Source organism: Capra hircus, chromosome 26 (assembly GCF_001704415.2).
Source record: "Capra hircus breed San Clemente chromosome 26, ASM170441v1, whole genome shotgun sequence".
In the NCBI taxonomy this organism is placed as follows: domain Eukaryota; kingdom Metazoa; phylum Chordata; class Mammalia; order Artiodactyla; family Bovidae; genus Capra; species Capra hircus.
In genome coordinates, this window is record NC_030833.1 from 45,913,532 (window position 1) to 45,935,640 (window position 22,109).

Consider the following 22,109-nt stretch of genomic DNA (forward strand, 5'->3'; position numbering starts at 1 on the left):
GTTCTTTTCCTTTTCTCATTAGTTATCCCTAATTTCCATGATTATTAACATAACATTGATATATTCAGGAGGTGCCAGAAAAGATTATGTGTCATGCTGTAATTCATTAAAGCCAGAGAAATGACTGCTTCATTTTTCAACTTTTTAACAGATAGTTCATTTTATAATATTGAAAGATAAATTTTTGCAGTTCAGACTTTTCTATTAATAGTTTTTCTTTGAAAAATCTTTTTTTTTTTTTAACCACATCTATCTCTAAGGGGGAATTTAAGGGATTTCTTTAAGACTCTGAAATTGCTAGTCTTTCCGAATTTGGGTGTTTTTTTGTTTTTAATTATTTTTAAGGTGACTTTAGTACCCTCTTACAGAAAAAACCTATTTTAAAAATTTTACATGTGTAGAGCCTTCTCTTGTGTTGTTGGAAGAAGGTGTTTGCTATGACCAGTGCATTTTCTTGGCAAACCTCTATCAATCTTTGCCCTGCTTCATTCCATATTCCAAGGCCAAATTTGCCTGTTACTCCAGGTGTTTCTTGACTTCCTACTTTTGCATTCCAGTCCCCTATAATGAAAAGGACGTCTTTTTTGGGTGTTAGTTATAAAAGGTCTTGTAGGTCTTCATAGAACGGTTCAACACCAACTTCTGCAGTGTTACTAGTTGGGGCATAGACTTGGATTACTCTGAGTTTTGCCAAGAAAATGCACTGGTCATAGCAAATACCCTCTTCCAACAACAAAAGAGAAGACTCCACACATGGACATCACCAGATGGTCAACACCGAAATCAGATTGATTCTATTCTTTGCAGCCAAAGATGGAGAAGCTCTATACAGTCAGCAAAAACAAGACCAGGAGCTGACTGTGGCTCAGATCATGAACTCCTTATTGCCAAATTCAGACTTAAATTGAAGAAAGTAGGGAAAAACACTAGACCTTTCAGGTATGACCTACATCAAATCCCTTATGATTATACAGTAGAAGTGAGAAATAGATTTAAGGGCCTAGATCTGATAGAGTACCTGATGAACAATGGACAAAGGTTCGTGACATTGTACAGGAGACAGGGATCAAGACCATCCCCATGGAAAAGAAATGCAAATAAGCAAAATGGCTGTCTGGGGAGGCCTTACAAATAGCTATGAAAAGAAGAGAAGTGAAAAGCAAAGGAGAAAAGGAAAGATATAAGCATCTGAATGCAGAGTTCCAAAGAATAGCAAGAAGAGAGAAGAAAGCCTTCCTCAGTGATCAATGCAAAGAAATAGAGGAACTGCTTTTAACTAAGAGCAATTGTCCCTAAGAGTGGGGCTAAGAAGACCCAGCAGATGCACCTTGCAGATCGGTAAAGCCAGAGGTTCCAGGACCCCAGAGAGACTTTTGGAAGGAAATGGCATTGCCACCTGGAGCTGAGGACTGTCACTGGGAGCCATAAAAATATGTCATTGGAAGGATGCAGACTGTTGTCATGTTATGATGATTACTCCTCTACATCCCAACACATATCTCTCCACTGCCCTCCTGCTATCATACAGCTTCACATATATGCACAAACACATGCATACACACAGAAGTGAACTCTGTGGGAGCAGGGTCTTTGTTGGTCTTGGTCAACGTTATCCCTAAGACTCAAAAACTGTGTCTACACAGAGGAAAAGGAGATGGTGGGACAAGTTGAGAGAGTAGGACTGACATACATACGCTGCTGCTGCTGCTGCTAAGTCGCTTCAGTCTGCCCGACTCTGTGTGACCCCATAGACGGCAGCCCACCAGGCTCCCCTGTCCCTGGGATTCTCCAGGCAAGAACACTGGAGTGGGTTGCCATTTCCTTCTCCAATGCATGAAAATGAAATGTGAAAGTGAAGTCGCTCAGTCATGTTCAACTCTTAGCGACCCCATGGACTGCAGCCCCCCAGGCTCCTCCATCAATGGGATTTTCCAGGCAAGAGTACTGGAGTGGGGTGCCATTGCCTTCTCCGATACATACACTACCTACCACATGTAAAATAGATAACTAGTGGGAAGCTGCTATGTAGCACAGAGAGCTCAGCTCAGTGCACTGCAATGAACTAGAGGGGTGGGATGGGCAGCGGAGGGAAGCCCAAGTGGAAAGAATACGCTGATTCACTTCCTTGTACAGCAGAAACTGACACAACATTGTAAAGTAATTGTGCTCCTATTAAAAAATTAATAAAAAACTGCATCTAGAGCAAAAAAAAAATTTTTATACAGATTTCTTGATTATGCTTCTATTTTTTTCTATGAGAACTTCAAGACTTTTTTCCATTTCTCAGACATATGTTAATTGCTGAAGATAAGCTCACCCAATTTTGTGGTTTGCTATCATACGGTATGATAAGGACAAGAACACAAAACAAAAAATAAATATGCCCTTTTAAAAAATGTACTTTTTTAAAGGATAATCTAGAATGTATTGAAGTTATTATATTATAACAAAGTCAGATCACTCATTAATTTAAATAAAAATACATGACCCCCATCCTACAAAGTGATCATTCTAACTTGAAGGTGAATCTCAGCAACTAAACAGCAGTAGCAACAGCAGTCAATAAGTATCTACTTGGAAACTATATACCTAATATCATATTATACCAAAGGTAAGGTTGTTGACCTCGCAGAATATATGAGTCATTAGTAATCAATCAATAGCCTAGTGATTGTCATAAAATATTGAGGAATACTGGAGAACTAACAAATTTCTGTGCACATTGATTATCTTGCCCTTCTGAGAGACTTGGAGAACTAGATGAGATTAGTTGGGAAAAGAGGTCTCATTTTGCCCAGAAAATCTTCGGAATCCAACATAGTTCTGGGCTAATCAGAGGCTAAAGAAACTGTATAAGAAGTAGGTTTGGAAGTCAAGCAGTCTTATTTTAAATTAGCATATTTTAGTAAAAAGTATGGAATTCATGATTAGCAGTCAGTTAGGAATTCCTGTAATGTCCTCTGATGCCAAATGACCACTAACATCCTATTTATTACTATGATTATTCCTTAAAAAGAGGTAGAAGGCATATAGATTTTTGACAGCTATATTATAAATTGTAATCCAATGCCTATGATCTCTAAAAGTAAATCTATTTTTCTTAAATATAAGAACTCACTGAACCAAATGAAGGCTAATTAAAACCAATGTGGTATACATAAAACTGAGGTAAGGTACCTCTTACAAGGGCTCCCCTTGTGCCCCAGCTGGTAAAGAACCCACCTGCAGTGCAGAAGACCCCAGTTTGATTCCTGGGTTGGGAAGATCCCCTGGAGAAGGAAATGGCAACTCACTCCAGTATTCTTGCCTGAGAAATCCCATGGGCAGAGGAGCCTGGCAGGCGATAGTCCATGGGTTTGCAAGAGTTGGACAAATGTGTTGCTCTTTTTCTCTCTGCGAGACACATGCCAGACTTGTGTCCTAAGGATGCAGATTTGGGTGTGAAATCTTCAGTTGCCTCCTGTTCTCTTACTTTGCCCCTGTATCAGGGGCTCCCAACTGAATAGGCTGAGAATCAGGGCACCCTTTCAGGAGGGGTTGCCTCAGTCTCGGCAAAAATTCGAACAGTACCAATTGCAGTCGATACTATCGAGAGGATCCAAAAAGTACATAGAAGCCTTTATGGGACTAACTTTACCTTATGAGCTTTCTTGGAGAAATATAATGTATGTCTTGGGACAGACACTGATTCCTGACTCAAAAACTTGAGTTTTTTGTGGAAGGCTACTACCTTCAGAGATGAATGGTTTGAGCGGGAGTCAGGGGAAAGAGGGAACATGAAATAGCCCTTCTTCCTGCTGGGAGCCAAACGGTTCCCATAACAGAGCCACTTTGCCGGATGTATTCTTGTAGGACTCAAGTGAGCACGTGCTAAGAATTTATGTTAAGTTGGCTGGCATAGAACAGGGAGAGAAGGAAATGCCTGATAAAATCCTAGTATAGACTACAGGAGGCTCTCCACAAGTTTACTGACATTGATCTCAAAATTACAGAGTGAGAAATGATCTTAAAAGATAGGTTTCTCTCTTAGTCAACTCCAGATATCTGCTGTAAGTTACAAAAACGGATGTATGGACCAAATCAGTCTTTAGATAATCTGTTGCAACTGGCTCAGATGGTATATTATGGTAGAGAATATGAGGAGGAAAATAAAAAGAAAAAAGAACCAGATAAAAGACTGAAGCCCCCAAAATGGCTGTTAGACCTGCTCTGAAACAGCTTGAGAAAAATGCCCAGAGGAACCCAGGTGAAAAGGGATGGACTTGTTATTACTGTGGAAAGGAGGGGTGTCTCAAGCGGGATTGCCCTCAGGCATCTAAGCCACCTCCAGCTCCAGGTCCAGTCTGCAAAGGATCTTACTGGAGAAGAGACTGTCCTCTGAGGTGTAAGCCCCAGGGGTCAGACTCTCAAGACAATCAGGACTGAAGGTGCCCAGGGGTCCCCACACAAGCTCCTGTCCTAATTACACCTGAGGAACCCCAGGTATTAATAACTGTGGAGGGCTAATCAGTCTATTTCTTTTGGACACTGGGGCAAATTTCTCCCTGTTCGCTAAAGCCCCTGGTCTGCTTTCCTCCCAGTCCACTACCATAATGGGACTGTCTGGATGAGCCAAAGATTATTATGTCAGCCATCGTTTAAGCTGCAACTGGGATTCTGTGCTGTTTTCTCAGGAGTTTCTAGTCGTGCCAGAGTCTCCCTCACCCCTTCTGGGGAGGGATATACTGAACAATGTCCAGGCCTCTATTTTCACGAATATGGAACCCACTTTTTCATGGAACAAACTGTAAATCCTAGAATGTGGACTGATGGAAAAACTTTGGGTCAAGCACAAAATGCTGTTCTTATCTTTATCAAGCTCAATGACCCTCACCTATTTTCACGTCAAAAGCAGTATCCACTAAAGCCGGAGATTAATGAATGGGCAAAATCTTATTGTACTGACTTCTCATGATGTAAGTGAGATCTTAAACTCTATAAAGTTCAGAGCAACAATGTTCCACATTTAAAGCTGCTGTACCTCAAGGGGTGTCAAAAGCTCTAGGAATAGAATATCATTTACACTGTTTCTGGAGATCCCAATCTTCAGGAAAAGTTATTAAAAGGCACCTGCTTAAGCTAATTCAGGAAACACAAGATAGTTTGTTTACATTCTACCCATAGCTTTAATGAGGGCTCAAACTGCCCCTAAGAAGAAGGGACTGTCAGACTGTTTTTGTGCACAGATATTGTCATAGATCCTGAAGCATTAAAATTAAGAATGTAACTCAGCTTTTCACTTTTCAGCAGACGTTACCAGGAGATTAACTCCTGACCCAGCCTTTGAGTCAAACAAGCTGGTGTTTGAGCCAGGAGCTGAGATGGGCCTGAGAATCTATGTAGGCTTGCTTCTGCTGACTCCAAAAGTCCTGAGTCTGCCATTTGACCCTCAAGACAATGCCTTCCTGTTCTGGGCTTATTCCTATGCTTCATTCTACAATTGGTCTAATTGCTGGGTCTGAGGAGCACTCCCCTCCTCATCAATTGAAGACTTCCCATGGTGGGTTTCCCCACTTTAAGGAAAGGACGTTCTTCAACTCTATGATGACATCTAAGAATCCTAAGATGGATTGATGTAACTATGGACATAATGTGACTTTCAGTTTTGATTTTAACTTGGTTTAATGACTGTTTCGCCTTATATCTGTAACTGTTTAATGGGGTTTGTTCTAACCTTCTGAAAGCTTTAAGTTACAAATGGTTGTCCAGGCTCCTACGAGTGCCACAACCTCCTCTAACTATTACTTGGATCAAAGACCCTCTGAGGGTTAAGAGAATATGTTTCCTTAACAATTTAGGGACCACACCCCTCAACAACAGGAAGTAGTTATGGAGCGAAATCGACGCCCCTTTCCCTTGGCAACACAATTCTCCTAAAAGAAAAGGAAGAAATGAGAGAGTCAATTCCTAGGCAGGTTCATAAGAAGTCCGGTATCCCCGAGGAGGAGATATGGATCTGGGGCTCTCAAAGCCGAGATATGGGTCTGGAATTCTCAAGGAGGAGGAAAGGACAAACATCTCTTTTTTCTCTACATTCCTTAGTCTTAGTCACATAAAACGTTTTTTTCTTTAAGCCTCGAAATGATGATTACACAATGAACAACTCAGTCTAAACTCTGTACTAGGGATTATATAATAATAATGTATTCTGCTTGAGGATAGTTTCTCCTTCCTGAAAGTGAAGTCACTCAGTCGTGGCTGACTCTTTGCAACACCATGGGCTGTAGCCTACCAGGCTCCTCCATCCATGGAATTTTCCAGGCGAGAATACTAGAATGGGTTGCCATTTTCTTCTCCAGGGGAATCTTACCGACCCAGGGATTGGACCCAGGGATTGAACCCAGGTCTCCTGCATTGCAGGCAGATGCTTTACCTTCTGAACCAGCAGGGAAGCTTAGTGAAAACCTTCTGGCTATCCTGTTATCTTAAAATGTAAACTATGGGAGTGGGTCTAGCAAGATCTTTACTACCTTGAGATATTCTTTTGATTTATTGTAATAACTAATTAAAGTATATAACTTCCTTGCTAACACTAGCAAGGGGGGCATTCTCCATCCCCTTCTGATGTCTATATCAGAAGTTTTCTCTGTCCCATTTCTTACTTTAATAAAACTCTGCTACACATAAGCTCTTGAGTGATCAAGCCTGGTCCCTGGTCTCAAAGCTAAATCTTCTTCAGAGATCACGAATCCAACATAGTTCACCATAAGCTATCATCAGCAAGGCTTTTGCCTGTGTTCATGTGTCTTGCAAGGGCCCAGAGTTGGCTGTAATTCCTCTTGTTCTTTTGTGATTATTATCTATTTTATTGAACTTGTTCCTTACCTGTCTGCAGTGAAAAATATTAGACTGTAGAAAATTAAAATTTAAAAAAATTCAGCATGTGTGTTCTATCATTGGTTGATCTAGAACTAAAAGTAAACACTAAGTTGCTAAAATACACATGCCACAGATAATAATCTTTGAAATGAAAATAATCACTTTTGGATCTTATAGGCTTTAAGCCATTGACACTGCTCACCTTGGCTCACATATGGGACAATATAGCAGATATTTATTTTTGTTTACTACAATGTCATGTAGAAGTACTTTTTTATTTAGGTAGGAACTCACTCCACTAAATTTGCACAGAAAATATTGGTCTTTTGATTATAAAAATTTGTCCAAAGGATTTAAAAAATTTTTAAATGCATACAGTAACTAGTATAGCTCTAGTTAACAAAGGCAAACATATAGGACTATACATTTTATGTCTAAGGAGACAGAATTTTCATTGAATAAAACATAAAATTTTGAATTTATGATAAGAATATTAGTCTATTCCATAGCTGAACATAGAATTATTTGGGCTGAACAGATACAAACTAAAAGAGGCCATTTAATGACTGAGCATAAATATAAATATAAATATAAATATAAATCTCTTCACAATAGCAAGAGCTGGCTGACCTTTGTGGACACATTAAAAATCATAATAAGCAAGGATTATTAAAAAAAAAATCATAAGTCCCAAAGACACAGGTCAGATTCTGGAAGAGTCAAGTCATTGTCATTCCCTTAACCCTCCAAAGTTCAGTGTTCAGCAAAAGAAGGAAATGAAAATATATACAATGAAACGCGTATTTTATAGGAAATCTACTTTCATATATTTTAAATGCTATATTTGTTTCTGGCCTATAAATATGATTCACAATTTTAAGGTCCAAATTTTATCTCTCTGTCGTACAATTTTGAATTTTGAAACCAAGAACCGGATAATCTCACATTATTTTTTAAACCAACGTGCATTGTCTTCACCAATCCCATCTGTGAGACCCAACATACCATGTTTGATTACTGGCATTCCTCAAAGCCACCAGTAACATGGTGTCCCATCTTCCCAAAATAAGCTTTCCTGCTAAAAATCAAAGAAAAGTACATGGCTTTGTTTCACTAAGAATTAAAGTTAGGTAATTCCTTATTATTACCTATAACCACAGAGAAAAATATGAGCTCCTCCACTTTGGCCAGAATTATTTTGTATCTTACAAGAAAAATAGCTTGAATTACCAGAAAGATGAATAACTTTCTCCTTTTTATGAATTTAGAACTTTTAAAACATTTAAAACTTTATTTTTCAAATTATATCTCTAGATAGAATCAGCATTGAGATCAAGAAATAGAGCATTATCAGCCCCGCATCCCCCTACCTCCTACCCCCCTGCCAAGAATAGTAACTGTTCTGATTAGTTTTTCCTATTTTTGGAGGTTATATAAATGGACTTAAAGAAATTGTGTTTGATTTTTTTGTGTGTGTAGGAATTCATTTGCTCACATGTATTAATGTATATACTGTTACTGGACATAGAAATTGTTTGCTGATTTTTGATATTGTAAATAATTAACATATCTATAAATAGTGGATTTTTTTAAAAACATATCTCTTATGAACATCTGTATGCAGTTTTACTGGGCAAAACCTTAGGAGTAGAAATAATGAATAGAGGATATATTTATGTTCACACTTAGGGAAGTGAAGTTAAAGTCACTCAGTCTTGTCTCACTCTGTTACGCCATGGACTGTAACGTCAGGCTCTTCTATCCATGGAATTCTCCAGGCAAGAATACTGGAGTGGGTTGCCATTTACCTTTCCAGGTGGTCATCCCAACCCAGGGTTCGAACCTGTGTCTCTTGTGGCTCCTGTATTGCCAGTGAATTCTTTACCATCCGAGCCACCAGGGTAGATGATGTCAAACCATTTCCCCAAATACTGTATTAAATTATATATCATCAGCAATATTTGATAATTCTAGATGTTTTGAAATTTGGTTTTGTCTTTTTTATTTTAGCTATCCTGATGAGCAAGTGTGATTTCATACTGTTTATTCTATAATTCCCTAGTAGTTAACAAAATCGGATGCCTCTTTATACAATTTTTGCCGATTTTTGTGTCGTAATGCAGTGTCTGCTCCAGTCTGATTCCTATCTTTTTGTCTTGAGCTCTTTGCTTTGCTTTCACTCATCCATTTGAAATTGACCTGTAGCATTTCTAGCTTCCTTTGTGTTTCAGCGGTAAAGCATCTGCCTACAATGCAGGAGACCCGGGTTTTGATCCCTGGGTTGGGAAGTTCCCCTGGAGAAGGAAATGGAAACCTCCTCCAATATTCTTGCCTGGAAAATCCCATGGACATGGACGGAGGAACCTGGTAGGCTACATTCCATGGGGTCCCAAAGAGTTGGAGACGACTGAGCCACTTCACCTCATTTGTATCATATTTTAGGGACTATTGGCTTCTGGTGATAATATAGTCTTTCAAATTATTTTGAATCACATTGATTGGATTACTGGGATTTTAAGAGGCCATGACTGCCAGGGGATGGGGCCAGGGGGGCAGAATACAGGGAAGGAATAAAATGAGGCCACATAAAAAAGAGATATAAACTCAAAAAAATTAATGTAGTAACCACATAGATTTTCAGGGTCTATTTGATGAGAATATCTAGAGTTATATTATTCCTATTTATTAGAATATGTTTTTGTTAAGTCAAACATTTTTGTATCTATTTTTGAAAAACAATTTTTGAAAGTCTCTCTGTAATTCTCAGATATACAGTGATTTATATACTAACCAGTGTAAACTATATTCTCTTTTATGCACGTAGTCTTGCTCCAGGCCTGCCAGTTTTCATTAATGTCAATCCATCAGAATTCTTAGGGAGAGTCATTCATTCTTTGTAACTTATTTGAAAATAAATTTTCTTCATAATACATTTTATGGGGATCTAGTACTTTATCACTACAAACAAAGCTAGTGAAGGTGATGGAATTCCAGTTGAGCTGTTTCAAATCCTGAAAGATGATGCTGTGAAAGTGCTGCACTCAATATGCCAGCAAATTTGGAAAACTCAGCAGTGGCCACAGGACTGGAAAAGGTCAGTTTTCATTTCAATCCCAAAGAAAGGCAATGCCAAAGAATGCTCAGACTACCACTCAATTGCACTCATCTCACACACTAGAAAAGTGATGCTCAAAATTCTCCAAGCCAGGCTTCAGCAATATGTGAACCCTGAACTTCCTGATATTCAAGCTGGTTTTAGAAAAGGCACAGGAACCAGAGATCAAATTGTCAACATCCGCTGGATCATGGAAAAAGCAAGAGAGTTCCAGAAAAACATCTATTTCTGCTTTATTGACTATGCCAAAGCCTTTGACTATGGATCACAATAAACTGTGGGAAATTCTGAAAGAGATGGGAATACCAGACCACCTGACCTGCCTCTTGAGAAAACTGTATGTAGGTCAGAAAGCAACAGTTAAAACTGGACATGGAACAATGGACAGGTTCCAAATAGAAAAAAGGCGTATGTCAAGGCTGTATATTGTCACCCTGCTTATTTAACTTCTATGCAGAGTACATCATGAGAAACGCTGGACTGGAAGAAACATAAGCTGGAATCAAGATTGCTGGGAGAAATATCAATAAACTCAGATATGCAGATGACACCACCCTTATGGCAGAAAGTGAAGAGGAACTAAAAAGCCTCTTGATGAACGTGAAAGAGGAGAGCTAAAAAGTTGGTTTAAAGCTCAACATTTTGAAAACGAAGATCATGGCATCCAGTCCCATCACTTCATGGGAAATAGATGGGGAAACAGTGGAAATAGTGTCAGACTTTATTTTTTTGGGCTCCAAAATCACTGCAGATGGTGATTGCAGCCATGAAATTACAAGATGCTTACTCCTTGGAAGAAAAGTTATGACAAACCTAGATACCATATTCAAAAGCAGAGAAATTACTTTGCTGACTAAGGTCCAACTAGTCAAGGCTATGGTTTTTCCAGTAGTCATGTAAGGATGTGAGAGTTGGACTATGAAGAAGGCTGAGCACTGAAGAATTGATGCTTTTGAAGTGTGGTGTTGGAGAAGACTCTTGAGAGTCCCTTGGACTGCAAGGAGATCCAACCAGTCTGTTCTAAAGGAGATCATCCCTGGGGTTTCTTTGGAAGGAATGATGGAGCTGAAGCTCCAGTACTTTGGCCACCTTATGTGAAGAGTTGACTCATTGGAAAAGACTCTGATGCTGGGAGGGATTGGGGGCAGGAGGAGAAGGGGATGACATAGGATGAAATGGCTGGATGGCATCATGGACTCAGTGGACGTGAGTCTGAGTAAACTCTGGGAGTTGGTGATGGACAGGGAGGCCTGGCGTGCTGCGGTTCATGGGGTCGCAAAGAGTTGGACATGATTGAGCAATTCAACTGAACTGAACTGAGTACTTTACCCTTCCTATTGGCAGTGCTGCTGCTAAGTCACTTCAATCGTGTCCGACTCTGTGCAACCGCATAGATGGAAGCCCACCAGGCGCCCCTGTCCCTGGGATTCTCCAGGCAAGCACACTGGAATGGGTTGCCATTTCCTTCTCCACTTATTGGTAGTACTACTAGGTAATTCAAAATTGAAGTGTATTTAGAGAGGTATGAATAAAAACATTTTTTAAAGCTCACTTTTATCTATTTTTGCTAAGATTGGTGTTACAGGTCAGCTGTATCAGGTCAGTACAACACAAAATCAAATGGAGGTTTAAAAAATTTCAGGACAATATGACAAAAGTAACACTTACATGTCTGAATTATCACTGAAATTATATTTTCAATGCATTCCTCACTTTCAGGAGAGTTCTGATTGAATGTCAGTATTCCTACCACGTGGTGGAAGATATGGTCCTTGAAACATAATATAGGAATGTATATATAACCATCACTGCTCAACAACATATATAATTTCCTATGAAAAATTGCAAGCTTGATTCAAAAGATAATATTTCGCACCCATATTTTGAATTGTTAGACATTTAGTCATCTGAAATATATTTCTAATCTCACTAAAGTGTGATCAGACTTTGAAATAGATGGGCCATCAACTAATTTAGGAAAGGCAAATGGCCTAGCAATTCACCAAATACACTATTTTTCTTCATATACATGCCTTTTACAACACATAAAAAGACCTCAAACATTTTATTTTAAGGAAATTTCCAATTATGAGTGCTATTTTATTTTACTTTAAGGACTCAAACTTTTCTCATTCTTAAAACATTTATAACCTGATAAAAATGGTCCCATTCCTATTTTAAGCAATAAAAAGTAAATTCTTAATTAAGCTAAATTTAAACCAACAAGTGTAAATTGAGTTATTATTATGTGAATAAGATGATTTTAGATCTTTCTTCTGGACAATAAAAAGACTGATTTTTTTTAATAGACAGGAAAGAGGAAAATAGTAAAATTTATATATAATTTTTAATACCGAATTATTTTATCTGGATAATCCATTTCTGGCTACAAAGATCAATGTGGCCTTGTTCAGTTATATTACTAGCAGCAACACTATAATTTTGTACTTGTTCAGACCAAAGGGCACAAATGTTATACATCAGAAACTGGTGATAATATTTTATTCATATCTTTCAACTGTACAGGGGGAAAAAGCAGGTTTCCAATGTACAGACCCTTAGAAACAGAGTAGTTAGTTCACATGTACCCCACAGAATCCCAATATAGACATAAGATCTTTCCTAATTATACATAGATACAATAATATAAAAACAGTTAAAGGGAGAAATGACCAGAAATAAGAGTGAAATCGGAGAAGGCTATGGCAAATAGCTCAAGAAAATCACAGAAAACATTAGCATGCCACATATGTATTATATTTATCTTCTAAAATTGCTAATGATGAACCCAACATTTGACTTTGAGACTGATAAATCAACAGGAAAACATTATTAACTGCAGTGTAATCCATTACCATATAACAAAAATACACCAGTTAGGAAAACATAGAAAAAAATAATTGTCTTGATATTTGGTTTCTCCAGAGCAGTTAAATCAATGAAAGACTATGACAGACACATAATGTTGATACAGATATGGCTAAGGCTAAGCTCCAATTGTGGCAAGAAGGGGAATTACCAGAGAAAAGGTGTGTTATATCACTCTCAGGACTGTCATCAAGCCCAAGAGAGTTTGCTTTAAAGTACATTTTTCCTATCTGAAAATTAATAATGCATTCAAGTGTTACACAGAAAGCCTTGACTAAACATGTTAAAAAGCATATATACATGTAAAAATAAATACAATTTCAAACAACAATTTAAGATGTTAAGCACAATGTTCCTATAATGTCATTAAGTTTGTGAGAAAGCATGATACCTGGTTAGATAAAATTTGAATTCTAGGAGAGAAAACAAGCACATAGATATAGGATAACAATATAATGTCTAAATTATATAAATATATAATTATGTATATTAATATACATAGAGAAATTCAGCTATAGGGTTATATACCGAGAAGGCAATGAGTTTTCAGGAATGTATGTGCATTTACTTTGTTCAAGGGTTAAATCATAGAAGGTTAGATAGAAGGTATGGTAATCATGAAAGAAACCAGTGGTTAGTAAGATCTCCTGAGAAATACCACTCTCTCGAAATAATGAATAGTGTTTGCATATTGCAGGGTTTCCCAGTGCTGACAAACGGGAATCCAAATGCTATTTCATGGGACCTTAATTTGGACTGGTACTTGTTTACATCTCTATTATAGAGAGCAACTAGGGATAAAATTGTCATAAAATATTCAATCAGCTTCATAAGATATAAATGTTTCTTTGGATTTCAGAATTAAGTAATCTAGACTATTTGACATTTAAAATATAGTTCTCAAATATGACAATTATCTTAAGGTACTTGGCTATATTTTTTTCCCTGTGCCATTATTTTCCTAAGGTAAATAACATACAAAGCATCGAAAGCAGTTAAACACGTTTAAGGGCACCAAGCCTGGTAGGCTGCAGTCCATGGGGTCGCTCATGCAATGGAGAAGGAAATGGCAACCCACTCCAGTGTTCTTGCCTGGAGAATCCCACAGACAGGGAAGCCTGGTGGGCTGCTGTCTCTGGGGTCGCACAGAGTCAGACACGACTGAAGCGACTTAGCAGCAGCAGCAGCAGCAGTACTAAAGCAGAATTTGCATAAGAGAAGACAACTAAATAAATTTATATTTAAAAGATAAATGAATTAAATTTAATTAAAAGAGAGAGAGCGAGAGAGAGAGAGAGAGAGAGAGAAGACAACCATGGCCCGAAGTGATAAAGTGCGATGTTCCATAGAGTTAAAGGCAGACCTGGGACTGAATCCAAGTGATTTGAGTCCAGTCCAAGTACTTCTACCCAGAAAGTGGCAAAGTACTGTCTCTAGGCCACACTGGCTTCACCAGCTGCACATGTTGGGCAGGCTACATATTATGTCTGTGGCTCCGTAGTCTTATCTGCGAATTGAAAAGAATAATAGTAGCTACCTCATGAGCTTTCTGAGGGGAATACCTGAGTTAATTTCTGACAAGTGTCTAGAGTGCTTAGCATAGGGTAGGCATGGGGTAATGGTTTATTGTTAGTACCATTTTTGATGTAAGCCAGTAAAATATGCTACACTGGTAATACCCATGAAACCCTCATGGGGGTGCTGGAATTGTTTTCTGTCATATCCCTATAAGCAAGCAGAGGCCTAGGGACCAGGATCCCTCAGAGACCCTTATCTTTGTCTAGAAGCAAATTATATTGCTCTCTGCATTGCAGATCTTACATATGTCTATACTTTTAACCGTTAAGGAAATCTGCATTCTCTAACCATGGCTGTGGGCTTCCCTGGTGGCTCAGTGGTAAAGAATCTGCCTACCAATGCAGAAGAGACAGGGGTTCAACCCCTGGGTTGTGAAGATCCCCTGGAGAAGGAACCGGTGGATCGGAATTTTCTGGGGCCTTTTTAAACATATAAGATAAAGTAGATTCTGACATGCTCTCTTTGAAGACTGAGAAGTAATGGTATAGACCCACAGTGAGCATCCTGCCAAACAGTTGTAGCTGATACTGATGATCACTGATGATATGTGGGGAATAAAATATTTTTAAAAACCACAGTTTATAGTCAACAAAAATGAATATACTAACACATCTTTTTTTTTCTAAATCTATATTTGAGATTTACATTTAGATCAACATAACAGGAATGGATATCAATGAAGGGTAGTAGTTTCAAAAATATTTTTTCATATTCTATTAATATTGGTGATGCACCCTGCCTCAGCTTTAAGACTTTCTTTTACTGTGATAAAATATACATTACATAAAATTTATGATTTTAAGCATTTTTTAGTGTTTAGTTCAGTTCAGTTGCTCAGTCGTGTCTGACTCTTTGCGACCCCATGAATCGCAGCACGCCAGGCCTCCCTGTCCATCACCAACTCCGAGTTCACTCAGACTCACATCCGAGTCAGTGATGTCATCCAGCCATCTCATCCACTGTCGTCCCCTTCTCCTCCTGCCCCCAACCCTCTGAGCATCAGAGTCTTTTCCAATAAGTCAACTCTTCACATGAGGTGGCCAAAGTACTGGAGCTTCAGCTTTAGCATCATTCCTTCCAAAGAAATCCCAGGGCAGATCTCCTTCAGAATGGACTGGTTGGATCTCCTTGCAGTCCAAGGGACTCTCAAGAGTCTTCTCCAACACCACACTTCAAAAGCATCAATTCTTCAGCGCTCAGCCTTCTTCACAGTCCAACTCTCACATCCATACATGACTACAGGAAAAACCATAACCTTGAATAGATGGACCTTAGTCGGCAAAGCAATGTCTCTGCTTTTGAATGTACTATCTAGGTTGGTCATAACTTCTCTTCCAAGAAGTAAGCGTCTTTTAATTTCATGGCTGCAATCACCATCTGCAGTGATTTTGGAGCCCCCCAAAATAAAGTCTGACACTGTTTCTACTGTTTCCGCATCTATTTCCCATGAAGTGATGGGACCAGATGCCATTATCTTCGTTTTCTGAATGTTGAGCTTTAAGCCAACATTTTTGCTCCCCTCTTTCACGTTCATCAAGAGGCTTTTTAGTTCCTCTTCACTTTCTGCCATAAGGGTGGTGTCATCTGCATATCTGAGTTTATTGATATTTCTCCCAGCAATCTTGATTCCAGCTTGTGTTTCTTCCAGTCCAGCGTTTCTCATGATGTACTCTGCATAAAAGTTAAATAAGCAGGGTGACAATATACAGCCTTGATGTACTCCTTTTCCTATTTGGAACCAATCTGTTGTTCCATGTCCAGTTCTAACTGTTGTTTCCTGACCTGCATACAGATTTCTCAAGAGGCAGGTCAGGTGGTCTTATATTGCCATCTTTTTCAGAATATCCCATGGTTTATTGTGATCCACACAGTCAAAGGCTTTGGCATAGTCAATAAGGCAGAAATAGATGTTTTTCTGGAACTCGCTTGTTTTTGCCATGATCCAGCGGATGTTGGCAATTTGATCTCTGGTTCCTGTGCCTTTTCTAAAACCAGCTTGAATATCAGGAAGTTCAGGGTTCACATATTGCTGAAGCCTGGCTTGGAGAATTTTGAGCATTAGTTTACATATGTGTGAGATGAGTGTAATTGTGTGGTAGTCTGAGCATTCTTTGGCATTGCCTTTCTTTGGAATTGGAATGAAAACTGACCTTTTCCAGTCCTGTGGCCACTGCTGAGTTTTCCAAATTTGCTGGCATATTGAGTGCAGCACTTTCACAGCATCATCTTTCAGGATTTGAAACAGCTCAACTGGAATTCCATCACCTCCACTAGCTTTGTTCATAGTGATGCTTTCTAAGGTGCACTTGACTTCACATTCCAAGATGTGTCTGGCTCTAGATTAGTGATCACATCATCATGACTATCTGGGTCGTGAAGATCTTTTTTGTACAGTTCTTCTGTGTATTCTTGCCACCTCTTCTTAATATCTTCTGCTTCTGTTAGGTCTAGACCATTTCTGTCCTTTATCGAGCCCATCTTTGCATGAAATGTTCCCTTGGTATCTCTAATTTTCTTGAAGAGATCTCTAGTCTTTCCCATTCTGTTGTTTTCCTCTATTTCTTTGCATTGATCACTGAAGAAGGCTTTCTTATCTCTTCTTGCTATTCTTTGGAACTCTGCATTCAGATGCTTAGATCTTTCCTTTTCTCCTTTGCTTTTCACCTCTCTTCTTTTCACAGCTATTTGTAAGGCCTCCCCAGACAGCCATTTTGCTTTTTTGCATTTCTTTTCCATGGGGATGGTCTTGATCCCTGTCTCTTGTACAGTGTCATGAACCTCAGTCCATAGTTCATCAGGCACTCTATCTATCAGATCTAGGCCCTTAAATCTATTTCTCACTTCCACTATATAATCATAAGGGATTTGGTCAATAACATTAAGTACTTTTACATTGTTCTGCTACCATCACCACTACTTATATCTAGAACTTTTACATCACCCTGAACTGAAACTCTGTAATAAGTAAACAATAAGTCTCTAGTATTCCCTTCTCATAAATTCTGGCAACCACCACTCTATTTTCCTTTTTTATGAACTCCAGGACCCTGATGCTCCTGCTGCTAAGTCACTTCAGTTGTGTCCGACTCTGTGCGACCCCATAGACGGCAGCCCACCAGGCTCCCCCGTCCCTGGGATTCTCCAGGCAAGAACACTGGAGTGGGTTGCCATTTCCTTCTCCAATGCATGAAACTGAAAAGGGAAAGTGAAGTTGCTCAGTAGGGTCTGACTCCTAGCGACCCCATGGACTGAAGCCTACCAGGCTCCTCCATCCATGGGATTTGCCAGGCAAGAGTACTGGAGTGGGTTGCCATTGCCTTCTCCTCCAGGAGCCTAATACAAGTGAAATTATATAGTATCTTTTCTTCTGTGTTGGCCTTACTTAACATCTTGAAGGTGTAGCACATATTATAATTTCCTTCTTTTTTAAGCCAGATAATTTTCCAACATAGCACATTTTGTTTATCCACTTAACCATTAGTGGGTATATAGATTGTTTCCACCTTTAAGCTATTGTGAATAATGCTGCTACCAACACTGATGTACAAATTCCTGTTTGAGTTCCTGCTTTCAATTCTCTTGGGCATATGGGGTGATACATTTAATGCACATTAATTCTTATATTAAGGACTGAAGAGAAAAAATACCGTTTGATTTCCTTCTCCTTCTCTGTCTCTTTGCAATTAAAATTGGTGTGATCAATGAAAATCAATTCAGTAGAATCAGCTGTGATAGAGATACCATCATTCAGTTCAGTTCAGTTCAGTTCAGTTCAGTTCATTTGCTCAGTCATGTCCAACTCTTTGCGACCTCATGAATCGCAGCATGCCAGGCCTCCCTGTCCATCACCAACTCCCATCATTAAACTATAGTAAATGTAGCAGATAGTCCATAATTGATTCTTTTGCTGTTTCCTTTGACATAACCCAAGAGTTACTTTAACATGCTGTGAACATTTGAATTATTGAGCCAGAATCCAAATGTCTACATGCATCCATAAATAAAAGCCTTAATAATTACTTGCTTTTTTGGTCTGGTTTATTAGAATGTTAACTTTATAAGGGCAGAGAGACAGTGTGTTTTTCTTGCCTCTGTATTTCCAGCACACACCAGGTACATGATGTATATTTTCTAAAAAGAACTTTAAATAATTTGTCTGTAAGCAAATAAGATATGCCATTTCAGAACACACATATATCTACATATACAACTTTCTTTCTTATATCACTTATATTTCATAATTAACTTCAATAATGTTCTCACTGCGTTGCCTTTCTCTTAATATATTTTTAGTAATGCTTTTAATCCTTTGTCCATATATGAAATTAGTAAGCATAGTTTTAGACTTGATATTTCAGTCATATTTTTTAGTCAGTCCATAACATGGTTCCTCTTTCTCTCCCTGTACATAATACAATTTTTAAAATTTATTATTTATCTTTATGCATTTCATTAGCAACTACAACAAATGAAGTTGCATGTATGGTACATAAATCTAACATTACCAAATATTATACAATAAGTGGTAAAAAGTATTTTTCACAATCATAGGCTACTTCCCTATATTTTTAAATCATCTTTCTGCCAAGATCAGGGCTTGGCTGGCCCTGATCCAGGGTTATTTCTAATAACATTTTTCTGCTGCTCTAAGTATGAATTGAGAACTGCTCAACTTACTTTCATTCCGATTAAATTCGGAAAGGAGAAACTCCCAGTGTTCAAGGCTAAAGGCAGCATCTGTAAATGGTCACCACTGAAGATTTATTACCCTCATCACTTCCTAAGGTCCCGTCCTCCTATCACTGTTCCGCTCACACACTCTGCACTTCGCTTCTTCTGGGTTGGGCTTTGAGTTTCTTCAGCTTAGACTATCCTACTCATTTGTTGCACTTTGAGAAAGTCCAATTACTCTGTATTTTGTGTGTGTTTAGTCGTGTCCAACTCTGTGGGACCCCATGGACTGTAGCCCACCGGGCTTCTCTGTCAATGGGGTTTTCCAGGCAAGAATACTGGAATGATTCCTAATTTCCTTCTCTAAAATGTACCCTTGTCCCTAGCCTGAATAATCCACTGATCAATTGAAGAAAGGAATGTCCTTACCAGAATTCTTGGTAGTCCTAAAGAAACAATCAATCACATCCCTGCTTACATCATCAAAAGATGTCCATGAGTTCTCTCTATTGCTTCTCTCACCACCCAGATATTTATTCCTATGTAACTCTTCACACAGCCTAATGTGACTCAGTTTCTCATTTCACCTTTTCCACCACCAACATTTTACCAGGATTCCATGGAATTGATTGTCCATCATCATCAATATTCTCTAAATATTCAACTTCCTTCTCCATATTACTATTACTTTTTGATTCCTCCCACCCTGTCCATCTCCTCTACATAAGATACTGTTTTCCAAGACTGTCTCAAAAAGTGACTCCCGTTCTGGACATAACACAATGCCTGGAGGTAGCTAAGTGGCAGGTAGACTTCTGTCTCTGAATCATTGCTTTTAGAACTTTATTTCATCTCCTTTGCCATCTTCCGACTCTTCTGAAGTAAATGCCATCATCAGATAATATCACCCACTTGATTATCTTATTGCTGACATCTACAGGTTCCTTGAATAATCCCCTTTATCAATGGACTCTAAGCATTTAGCTAATTTTTACTCCACTACTATGTACTTCCATTAGCATAAGTGGTCATGTAAAAATCCACAGGGGCATGCTATTCATAGCAGCTCTTGATAGTTGATCACTCCCTCTTTCATCAGCCAGTTCTCATGAGGCTCAGGGACTCTACATTTTCCTTCTATTCCTGCTACCTCACAGCAGCAATTTCTCAGCATCAGTTGCTGAATCCTCTTCCGGATCTCTAAGTGTTGACTTCCCAAGGTTTAGCCTTTGGACTTTTTTCCACCTACACCCATTTTCTTGATATCATGATTTCAATCTGGTCTATGATTTCTTTCCTTACTCTAAATCAATATCTGTAACTGTCCTGCAAGAATCATACTTGCATATAGAAGAAGCCTCAGAAACATACTATTTCCAAAAATGAACTCTTGATTTCTACACCACAATACCTGAGGGAGTAATGGGGACCTGTGTAATGGGGACCTGTTCAGAACAAAATCCTCTGAGTCATCCTTGATTTTCCCGAATGCACCACATATTAATATAATACATCAGCAAATCCTTTTGGCTTTCTTTTCATTTTCTTCTTATCATCTTCATATTCTACCACCATGGTTTAAGCCACTACTAACTCTTGCCTGGACTAGTGATGCATTGGGCTGTTTCTACTCTTATCTAAAAGACTTTGTACCTTTTCCCACTCCTCACCCTGCACAGCATTCAAAATAATCCCTTTGTATTGGATTATGTCACACTTCTAGACAGAACCTTTCAAAACCATTTTGTATTTCATTCAAAATACATCAAGGATAAAAACCATATCCTAGTCCTGGGCTGCATTTCCAGTCTCATCCCCAGCCAGGCTTTTTAGTCACATTGAATTCCTCCATCTTTAGAGACTTTGTATCAGAATGCCCAGAATGCATCTTTCCTAGAAATACACAAGCCTTGCTCTTGACATGACATTGGATCTACAATGTGTTTCTGCTACTAGTTTGTTTGCATGGAGGGTGAGGAATTTGGGGGTCTTTTTTTGTTTGATTATTTTTCAATTGCTCTATGTCCAGCTTCTAGAACAATGCAGACTATAAACATTTTAAAATTATTTACCAACTAAATGGATGGACTGAATCAATCCTTTATAAGACTAAAGTGTAAAATAATATAAACATCATCAACAAAGGACTGTTATTTGTTAATCATAATACAAGTTGGATATAATGTGTTGGCTTAAATCTGTAGACCAATTTTAGTTATAACTGGCGATTCAAATCAAGAGTCAGAATCGGCACTGTGAAAGAGATATTTTGCAAGTACACACACATGCTTTATTTGCGTGATTTTTCTTTCTTATTTAAGAATGTTTGTAAGATGATAAAAATCACATGTAAGAAGAACTCAATCATGATGATCCTGATAACAGGGAAAGAAAGGCAATTATCTACTCATGTGCCAAACTAGAAGCAATCAACAGCTGGATTTTCTTAGAGATATTTTCTTAGCTACACTAATAGCTATTTTAAAATTTGATCATTAGTTTCAGAAAAATAACTCTAATAAAGTCTTATAGCCTATAAATTTCCCTTAGTGTAATGAAATATTTGCAAATTTATTTCTTAGTTATAAAACACTTCACATTTATGTACTGCTAACTATTGAACACATATTTGGTAATTAAATAAATAAAAATTTTAAATCAGCAACTTTAATCTTAGATGTTATATTTTTAAACTACCACAAAATGAGCAAAATATTTTTGACCTATTAAGGTTTTTAAAAATCTGTACTAAAGTACTGATGTTAGTAGCTTATTTTCACATTGATTTAACTAACGTTTTGAATTTTTAAAAATAATTGATAAAAAAATACAAAATTTATCTCATTACTTCTTCAATTAGAAAAGAGCAATTTTATATTTGCTATAAGACTCCATTCTGGGAATCTTGGGAATTATTTTAAATCAAATCTTAATATAAAAGGCATACAAATCTATTAGGAAAACATACATCTTAATATTCTATTCTATGTAAAACATTATAAGAAATTTGTTTCTATTT

General features: G+C 38.1%; 1 protein-coding gene across 10 annotated transcripts in view; it reads right to left on the reverse strand.

The window, feature by feature from the left end:
- PCDH15 (protocadherin related 15) overlaps positions 1–22,109 on the reverse strand; it is a 910,832-nt gene that overhangs the window by 91,386 nt on the left and 797,337 nt on the right. The gene's annotated exons all lie outside the window — the stretch shown is intronic.